This window comes from Chiloscyllium plagiosum, chromosome 20 (assembly GCF_004010195.1).
Source record: "Chiloscyllium plagiosum isolate BGI_BamShark_2017 chromosome 20, ASM401019v2, whole genome shotgun sequence".
Classification (NCBI taxonomy): domain Eukaryota; kingdom Metazoa; phylum Chordata; class Chondrichthyes; order Orectolobiformes; family Hemiscylliidae; genus Chiloscyllium; species Chiloscyllium plagiosum.
In genome coordinates, this window is record NC_057729.1 from 42,306,834 (window position 1) to 42,317,636 (window position 10,803).

The following is a 10,803-nucleotide window of genomic DNA, read 5'->3' on the forward strand; positions in this document are numbered from 1 at the left end:
AACACCAGCCGAGACCTACAACAATACTACTCAAATACCCAACTTGAACCCTCAACTACCTGACACCCAGACTTCAGGGTCCCTCCTGACACCTGATTCACCCATTCCTCTCCCCATTTAGCTAACACCCATAAACCGCCCACACATCTGTTTTGCCACCCCTCAAACACCTCACACCCTAACCCCTCACCTACCTGCCACCCTCAGCCCTCAACCATCTAGCTACCTAATAGCACATCCAACTATCGCTCTACGTCCTCATGTACCTTCCAACTTATTCTTCACAGACCCTGACACCTTGCCCCCACTTGACCCCTTATCCTCACACCCATCTACAATTTGCTCCCTCTCATCCAATTGGCACCCTACCCCCTGAATTACCTATCACCTTGTTCCTCACTGGTACCCCCTTGCTACCACACCTTTCACTTGTATCCCTCACACATCTGATACCTTGCCCTCACCCGCCTGCTACCCAATCATCTCACCCATTTGCTACCTGTGCCTTCTCAACCACTTAGCATGTGGCTCTCTTACCCCTTCATGCACCTCATACCCTCCCCAATCCCACTTACCTATCACATTTGCCTGAACTCAGTAACTGCTAATGTAATTTGGGAACAATGAAGCAATGAATACAACAGATCTTGCCACAGAAAGGGGAGGAGTGTCTGTGACTATTGACTATGATATGGTGTGAATGGTTTGCTGGACTGCTTTTGTCACGAAGGCTCCTGTCTCGGAAATTAGGCTACAAAACTCTGGTCAGATCAGGGAGCATCCTTTGGCCTGATCTGGTTTGGAGATGGGAGTTCTGATCTGGATAGGAACAATACAATGCAGAACAGGCCCTTCGGCCCTCGCTAAAGGTTCAGATCATTATATTCAATGGTTATAATTTACCTTCCAATGAGTCAGTTTCAGTCCCAAGTCAATTTAGTTTAGTTGGACACAGGAGGTAGGAGGGAGAAACACAGCTCCAGTTGGCTTCAGTATCTTTAGCTTAAATGGAGGCATAGGAAGGGGATGTAAATCAACCAGGTTTTGTACTTTACAGTAAGCTTCTGTTGGAAAAGAACATATAACTATAAAGTCAGTGTAGAATAGTGCTCAAATATGATACCTCTCTGCTGGAAGTCAGGTCCGAATCATCCTGGAGTTGTGCAGACACCACTGCCCTTTAGAAATGAGTGGCTTTCCAGCCTGATATACCAGCCTCCTGGAGTGGCCTCCTGCACTGGCATAGCAGCCTGTTGGGGTGGCGACCCGGCATGGAACAGTGGCCTCCCCATGTGGCCTCCTGGGGTGATCCCCTGGCCTGACATAGCAGGCTCCCAAAGGGGCCGCCCAGCCTGGCATACTAGCCTCACAGAGTGGCAACCCAGCCTGGCCTACCAGCCTCACAGAGTGGCCTCCCAGTCTGGTGCACTAGCCTCCCAGAGTGGCCTCCCTGCCTGGTGTACCAGCCTCCCAGGGTGGCTTCCTGGCTGGTGTACCAGACTCCCAGAGTGGCCTCACGGTCTGGTGTACTAGCATCCCTGGGTGGTGCCCTGGCCTGGCCTAGCAGTCTCCCAGCATGGGACCTGGCCTGGTGTACCAGCCTCTCAGAGTGGCCTCCCAGCTTGGCATACTAGCCTCCCAGAGTGCCCTCCCGGCCTGGCGTAGCAGCCTCCCAGAGTGCCCTCCCAGCCTGGTGTACCAGCTTCCCAATTTGGGTTACCGGCCTGGTATAGCAGCTTCCCAGGGTGGCCTCCTGGCCTGGAGCAGCGGCCTCCTAGAATGCCCTCCCGGCCTGGTGTAATAGCTTCCTTGGCCAGCATCCCGTCATGGCATCCTGTCAGGCCATCCTCAGCCCAGAGTGGTGATATGGAGCAATCTCCCAGCCTCACGATCGGCAAGATGAAGCCTGGCATAGCCTGGACTGGAGACGTAGTGCCAGCTTGGAATGAATTGGGAGACCGCTGTTCTGGCCTTTTATTTCTACAATCCTGGACATTTTATTTCCCTATTTTCTAAAATCTTGTAATTAAAGAAGCTTTACCTAGGTACCTTTGATGCTATACATGGCAACGTATAAACTTATTACTGTACTCATTGAGTCTATGTGACAATAAAGCTATTGCATTTCATTTCATTTATTCATTTCATTTCCTTCTAAGGTCTATCCATGGTGAATACTTGGTGAGTTCCTATATCGGATATAAAGACAAAGGATGATGATTGGAGGGGCATGGGTTGGCCTCCATGTCTAAGCTCATACATGCAAAACTGTCACTTTGGCAAGGGATCTGAGACTATCGGATGCCATAAAACTGTGCCTTTCAGAAAAAGATGCAGTGTAAAAAAACTAGGAACAAAACAGTAAATGAGACTTTAAATTGAAATTGAGCTATTGCAATTTGTGTCCACTCTACAAGCCTCTTGATGTTACCGAAAATTAATCAAGAATACTAGGAAATAAAACATTCATATGAATTAGATAAAAATAAAAACTCATGTTGTAAATCCAAACAGTAATTCTTAAATAGACTGTCATAGAGATTCTATTAACTTTGATGTTGGAGGGCAGGACAAGGTGTGTTATCGTTCTGAAAATCTTCTATACTAGGACCAAATAGATAAGCTATTTTTGTTGTGAAGTGCCTTGAACCATTTCATTGTGTTAAAGATACCATACAAATGTAAGTTGTTGTTAATATGTAATCTAAAGGTAAATGTTTCTAAAATTCAAATCAAACAGTCAAAGTTTTGGCACTAGTTAAAAATCTGCTTACTAAATAGACAAATTAACTATTTATATATATGCAATAAATAGTGTTCAATATGAGAGTTTCTCTCATTAAATACCTACTCCAAATGCAAAATCAGATGAAAGTACTGATTGCATAGTTCTTGATTGCAAATCTCGCTCAGACAATACAAAATATTCAAGTAATGTTTCATTGTGATCAAAAAAAATAACTGATAAAGTCCTCATTTATTACAATTATATAAATGAAATCTAAAAATGACAAGGCAAAATTGGAAATGAAGGAGCAGAAACCAACTGTTTCTCCATCGGTATGTTTTGGTGCTAATGAGTTCTTTTTTTATTATTATGGAGTTATTGGTATCCCCGTATTAGTCATAAATGAGCACTTGAGACACTTTATCATTGAAGAAGGAACCGCTGAGGTTTCAAAAGCTCACTTGTGCTATAAAATATGTCAGTGTTACATGAGGATTCATGGTTATACTACCAGTATTTTTATTATTATCTTACAACATCAGACTAGCATCACTGCTTACTGCTCTTAGCAGGAGTTCTTACAGAGATCTGCAACAATCTGTTTAAATGCATATCATATGAACATATTACTGGGAACATGTACAATAAGTAAGCATCAGCTGATTGTGTCTTGAAATGGTGCTGTCTTGTTGGATGTTTTATGGATTAAGTAACTTGCTGGCAGTACGAGCTGATGCATTAATATGAGGATTGTAATGAATGGCCAAGGACTTCTTGTGCTGTCAATTCTGCAGCTTTGGAGATTGGTAATTAAATTGTCAACATATCCAATTATGTGTATACTTCGTACTTAACAGTGCTATTTAAATTATTTAAAGTAATGCATGATTTCCGAGAACCATTTGATAATTCCAATAATCAATAACTTAGTAGATACTTTGTGTGGCAGAGTTCATAAATGCAAAATAATAGAGAAATGAGACTGAGTTACAATGTTATAATTCAGTTCAGGAGGAACAGGTAAAATCATAAGGAGACTGGAGTGTAACATTTTAACTCACATCTAGGGATTTATTACTATGTCTATTATCTACTAATAGGGTAAATGTAGTGATCCTGCACTCTCAATGGGCAGCTTTGCTCAATGGGAACATGATCAGAGACTTGGCTCAGTCATACTGTCGACTTTTCTCTGACATGCACTGCCCTCATGTGAGGTTCTTTACCAGCAGCATCAGAATACCAAACATACCCAATGCTTTTACTTTCTTTTTACTGAGCTGATGATTGCATGGTTGAGAAGTACAGTAGAGAATCTAGGAGATTGCTGATTAGAGTTTTGTTGTTATGTTTCAGGAGTTGTGCATTAGAACACTTGGCTGCAACACTTTACTGGTCATTAAACTACACATTGTATGTATTATCGAAATCTGTTTTAATCATGTGGCACAAGATTTTTTTTCTCAAATTAGGAGATTTATTGACTTTCAACTCTTTATGTCAATTGGTTCTACAAATGCTCTTCGCCACTCAGTTAGTCTTACCAAATAAGCCAGGTAATGAACCATGCAAGCTGTTAGTTCAAATAAGTATACTGCTTCTTGCTATGGACATAACTATGGGATGAAGTGAATAAAGCATATCTTGACCAACTGCAAGTAGTAAAAAGACGTGTATTTTATATTTCTTTTCATAACATCAAGACATTCCAAGTGAATCAACTGCCAATGGAATACTTTTGATTGTATTGTCAGAAATGCTCCAATCAACTTATACACAGCATGGTCCAACAATAAGCAATGTGAGAATGATAAAACAGTATGTTGTTTAATCATGGTGGTTGAGTCATAAGGTTACCGAGAAGAATTTCCCTTTTTTTTTTCAAATTTGCTATCTGACCTTTATATCCACTTTAACACTGCTTCCAAAAGACAATGCCTTGGACATTCTAAAATTCCCTCTATACAACGTTGGATTGTCAGTCTTGGTTTTGTGCTGAGATCTGGACTGCAGCTTTAAGCTAAAATCTCTGATTCAGAGGCAAGAGTGCTATCAAATGATCCATGGCTAATACTGGAGTTAACACTTAGATGATACTGTACATTGATTATCATAACGACGTGAACTGGCTGTTTTCGTAATTGCAGGTTATCAGTTCTACTTAATAGGCCTCTGTTGGAACGCTGGCTAGAGCACAAGCCACAATTCAAGCAAATCTGAACTGCCCCATTAGAGTTGCAAGTCAAATTCCTCCTTCAGTACATCAGCTACTCAAAGCCAACTGTTACTAAACATATTTCTCTTGGTATGCCAGCACATGTTTATTCTAACTAATGTATAATGCACACGTAAGAAGAATAGTCTATTGTCAAGTGTCTAAGTGATCCAGTAACTTTAAGGTTCTAATGTAACCTTTCATGTTTCAGGAGAATGTTGGCAGGTATTTGACACCCTATCCAAGTAGTATCTGTGGACATATGCTTTGGCATACCTTCAAGCAATGAATATTTGTCTAAATGTACTCTATGGATGTCAGCAAAAATAACAATAAACCGTTCAATTTCACTAAACATCAAAATTCCTTTGAGAAAGTGTTCAATATGCTATAGGCAATAACAGCTGCAACTGGAAATTTAAACTGGAAGTATAAATGTCATCACACACACAGCATTGTCATTGGAGAATGTAGAACACAGATGTAGAGGATAAGTCATGGCCAGCAGCGTTATATGATAAATATCTTCACAAGCCAGCCTGACTGATTATGGTGAACCTCACAGAGAGCGAAATTTGTCACATCACACTGCTGGCAATAATATCATATTACATACTTCTAATATATTTTCAGATAAAAACAGCATATTGAAAATTATTACATGATATTAGAGTGCTGATGACAGCAACATATCTTCATTAAATTAATCGATTATACATTTTCAAATCATGAACCGCTTAGTCAGATGCAATTAGATGATATTAAACCGCAGGCACACTTTCAGAACTGTGTATATATTTCAGGACAGCAATGTTTATCAGTTTCCCACCCCAGTTATCCTATGATCTCTCAAGTACAATTCTCAATTAGTACTGAATGAGGGGTTATTTTGTTCTATGGAAGCACAGTTACTGGCAAATAGATTCAACCCTCATGTGACCTGTCATATTAGACTACAAGATGCCTATTTTATGCCTGAATAATGTGTGTCGCACAATCAGATTTTTAGGCCAAACATATAACCCAACTATGTCTCTACCTTCAGTGAAATTGCTCTGCACACACTGACATTTCTGACTGATAGATGGTTCAATCCATTTGTTGATGAGTCACTGCTGCTGCTTTTGGCATGGCAAATACTTTAGAACATAGACTGTGAATCGAGAGAAAGCTATTTGGCACATCAAGGTCATTGTTATTTTGTATTGTAGTGCTTTGTGCAAAAGCCTTATGTGAAAGATATTCAAACCTCCTTGATTTAACAGAGTCAAGAAGGTATTTGGTTCCAAACTCAGTTTAGGTTTCTGTCAGTGAAAGGAGTAAAACAAAGGAACAATGCTGTGGTGTGGGCTCTTTAAAACTGTTGAGGAGGTTACTGACATATAACTTTTCTCACACTTGTCCTTTTCCTAACCTTCACATTGAGAAATCTCTGCATCATATTGTGTGATACTACGATGGTGCTGACTGAAAAAAAACCTCACAAGAAATCTAGCAACTCAAAAAGAACTATTTTCCCCAATCAACCTTTTCAGAAATGTTAATACACACCTTTGGAACAGGTGGGATTTGAACCAGTGAGGGCTTTCAGCAGCAGAAATTCATTCTATCATAGTCTATAACCTTGTGGTCCAGCATATCTTTCACGCTACTATTGTCATTAAAATTACAGAATCAATTCAATGAGGAATGCAGAAAAGCATACAAAAAACAATCAATTACTTCTCCATCAGTCAACTGTTAACCATCAGTGAAATATGGAATGGATCAGCAACAGTGCTATCAAGCAGAACTTACTCACCACTAACCAGCCCACTAATGCTCAGGGCCAATCAGCTTCTGACCTCATTAAATTATTGGTCCCAATATGGATAACAGAGTTGAATTCTGGAAATGAGATGAGAGAGGGACGGTTCTTGATATCAAGGCAGAATTTGATCAATTGTGGCATCACAGGAGCCTCATCGAACTGAAGTCAAAGGAAATCAGGAGGAAAGTGTTTCACTGGAGTGATTGGTGGAACAAAAGAAGATGGTTTTGCTTGTTGGAAGTAGAGACATCTCAACCTGAGGTTCTCACTGCTGGGGTTCTAAAGTTTTGATGTGGAGGAGCCAGTGTTGGACTGGGGGGGACAAAGTTAAAAATCACACAACACCAGGTTATAGTCCAAAAGGTTTATTTGGAAGCACTAGCTTTCGAGGCACTGCCTCTTCAATCAGGTGGTTGTGGAACAGGACCATAAGACACAGAATTTATAGAGAAACGGTTACAGCGTCTCAGAGCTGTAATGATATATTAAACAAATTTAGATTAAGTCTTTCATCTTTTAGAATGGGATATGCGAGTTTCAGTTCTTTAATATGTAAATCCCAGAACTCCTTTTTAAGTTATATTCTCAAGATAGCTTCAACCTTTCTAACAATAGGTGCCATCTCAGCTCAGACAATGCATTAAAGGTGTGAGGTTAAAGTCTGTCTGTTTCCCAATGTTATAGACAATGGACAATAGGTGCAGGAGTAGGCCATTCGGCCCTTCCAGCCAGCAGCACCATTCATTATGATCATGGTTGATCATCCACAATCGTAATCCTGTTCCTGCCTTATCCCCATAACCCTTGATTCCACAATTTTTAAGAGCTCTATCCGTCTCTTTCTTGAAAGTATCCAGAGACTTGGCCTCCACAGCCTTCTGAGGAAGAGCATTCCATATATCCACCGCTCTCTGGGTGAAGAAGTTTCTCCTCAACTCGTTTCTAAATGGCCTACTCCTTATTTTTAAACTGTGTCCATTGGTTTTGAATTTAGCCATCAATGGAATCATGCTTCCTGCCTCCAGAGTGTCCAATCTTTTAATAATCTTATACGTCTCAATCAAATCCCCTCTCATCCTTCTAAATTCAAGTATATACAAGCCCAGTCGCTCCAATCTTTCAACATATGATAGTCCTGCCATTCCGGGAATTGACCACGTGAACACGTGCTGCACTCCCTCAATAGCCAGAATGTCCTTCCTCAAATTTGGAGACCAAAACTGCACACAATACTCCAGGTGTGGTGTCACCAGGGCCCTATACAGCTACAGAAGGACATCTTTGCTCATATACTCAATTCCTCTTGTTATGAAGGCCAGCATGCCATTAGCTTTCCTCACTGCCTGCTGTACCTGCATGCTTGCTTTCATTGACTGATGTACAAGAACACCTAAATCTCGTTGTATTTACCCTTTACCTTACTTGACTCCATTTAGGTAGTAATCTGCCTTCCTGTTCTTGTGACTAAAGTGGATAACCACACGTTCATCCACATTAAACTGCATCTGCCATGCATCCGTCCACTCACCTAGCCTGTCCAAGTCACCCTGTATTCTCATAACATCCTCCTCACATTTCACCCTGCCAGCCAGCTTTGTGTCATCAGCTAATTTGCTAATATTACTTCTAATGCCTTCATCTATATCATTAATGTATATTGTAAACAGCTGTGGTCATAGTACTGAACCTTGTGGTACCCCACTGATCACCGCCTGTCATTCCGAAAGGGGCCCGTTTACCACTACTCTTTGCTTCCTAACAGTCAGCCAATTTTCAATCCAATTTTGCCCCCAAAACCATGTGCCCTAATTTTGCTCACTAATCTCCTATGTGGGACTTTACTAAAGGCTTTCTGAAAGTCCAGGTACATTACATTCACTGGCTCTCCTTTGTCCATCTTCATAGTTGCATCCTCAAAAAATTCCAGAAGATTAGTCAAGCACAATTTCTCCTTCATAAATCCATGCTGACTCTGACCTATCCAGTTACTGCTATCCAAATGAGTCGCAATTTCATCTTTTATAATTGATTCCAGCATCTTTCCCATCACTGACATCAGGCTAACCAGTCTATAATTCCCTGTTTCCTCTCTCCCTCCCTTCTTGGAAAGTGGGACAACATTAGCCACCCTCCAATCCACAGGAAGTGATCCTGAGTCTAATGAATTTTGGAAAATGATTACCAATGCGTCCACGATTTCTAGAGCCACCTCCTTAAGTACCCTGGCATGCAAACCATCAGTTGAGTCAGACTGGTTCAATTTCTAAAGTGGGACTTACAGACTCTTACATGGATTCATGCAGTTTTTGAGCAAAATAGAAAGTAATTCTGAAAATACAATACACATCATAAACCTATGTGTGTGCACGTGCAGGAGAGACAGTGAGTGTGTGCACGTGAGTGCATGTGAAAGAATGTGTGTGTAAGCTTGGTCAAGTATGTGTCTGAGTGTGATGGGGTATAAGCCTATGACAGGATGCGTGCATAGGTGTGAGTGTGGTTCCACAGGGCATTCTCCTAGGTCCAAACAACTTAAGCTAATTCATGAATGATATCCTGCCTTTGAAGTGAGGACATTTGTCAAAGTTTGCAAAGTACTCGACACGATTCGTGTGGCCATAGATGATAAAGCAATCTGCGCCTGCATGCAGCAACACCTGGACAATATTCAAGCTTAGTGATATATGATGAGTGATGCTCATGCCACACAAGTGTCAGGCAATAACCATCTCCAAAGTGACAGAGTTTAACCACCTCCCATTGATAATTTCTTTTTAATTATCTCACGGGATGTCTCAGCGTCATTGGCTAGGTCAGCATTTATTGCCTATGCCTAATTGCCCAAAAGGCAGTTAAGTATCAACCACATTGCTTTGGCTCTGGGATCACATGTAGGCCAGGCCAGGTAAGAATAACAGATTTCCTACCCTAAAGGACATTAGTGAACCCAATGGTTTTTATGACAATTGACAATAGTTTCATTGTCATCATTAGATCCTTAATTCCAGATTCTTTAATTGAATTCAAATTCCACCACCTGCTGTGGGGGATTTGAACCTGGATCCCCAGAACATTACCTGAATTTCTGGATTAATACCATTTCTGAATGGAATAATCATTGCTGAAATTAAATATCCTGGTGGTCTGGATGAACAAGTCTGCAGTAGGTGCCTCTGTCAGGAATAACTTGAGCTCTGCAGTTTGGAGTTTGAGCTGCAGCTGGAGGCACTACAGTGAATTTATGAGGCCAAGAGGTTTATGGATAGAACATTTCAGGACGTAATCACCATGCAGTTTAAGGAAGTGCAGTCGGAGAGGGAATAGGTTGTGAGGGAATCTCCCGAGCACACATCCCTTGCACATCATTTGTTGGCCTCGGATAATACGAAGAGTGACAGTTCTTCTCTAGATGATTGCCAAAGCCAAGGCCAGATACTGTGGATAGTCCAGTTGCTTGTTGTATTGAGGAAAAAAAAGAAGTGTGCAAGGGGAATTGGTAGTGAGGGTAATAGACAGAAGGACCCCTCAAAGATCAGCAAGGCGGCCTTTGTGTGGAGCCACAGAAAATGGGGGAGATACTAAATGGATATTTTGCATCAGTATTTACTGTGGAAAAGGATATGGAAGATATAGACTGTAGGGAAATAGATGGTGACATCTTGCAAAATGTCCAGATTACAGAGGAGGAAGTGCTGGATGTCTTGAAACGGTTAAAAGTGGATAAATCCCCTGGACATGATCAGGTGTACAGCAAGAACTCTGTGGAAAGCTAGAGAAGTGATTGCTGGGCCTCTTGCTGAGATATTTGTATCATCGATAGTCACGGGTGAGGTGCCGGAAGACTGGAGGTTGGCAAACATGGTACCACTGTTTAAGAAGGGCGGTAAAGACAAGCCAGGGAACTATAGACCGGTGAGCCTGACCTCGGTGGTGGGCAAGTTGTTGGAGGGAATCCTGAGAGACAGGATGTACATGTATTTGGAAAAGCAAGGACTGCTTAGGGCTTGGCTTTGTGCATGGGAAATCATGTCTCACAAACTTGATTGAGTT

General features: G+C 41.3%; 1 protein-coding gene across 4 annotated transcripts in view; it reads left to right on the plus strand.

The window, feature by feature from the left end:
* LOC122560207 overlaps positions 1–10,803 on the plus strand; it is a 119,296-nt gene that overhangs the window by 4,390 nt on the left and 104,103 nt on the right. For 2 of the 4 annotated variants that reach the window (XR_006314695.1, XR_006314696.1), the window contains exon 2: positions 2,160–2,605. The exons of the other annotated variants lie outside the window; for them this stretch is intronic. The gene's annotated coding sequence lies outside the window, so the exon portion shown is untranslated. Of the gene's footprint in view, positions 1–2,159; positions 2,606–10,803 lie in introns of those variants that run through there. 4 annotated transcript variants of the gene reach the window in all.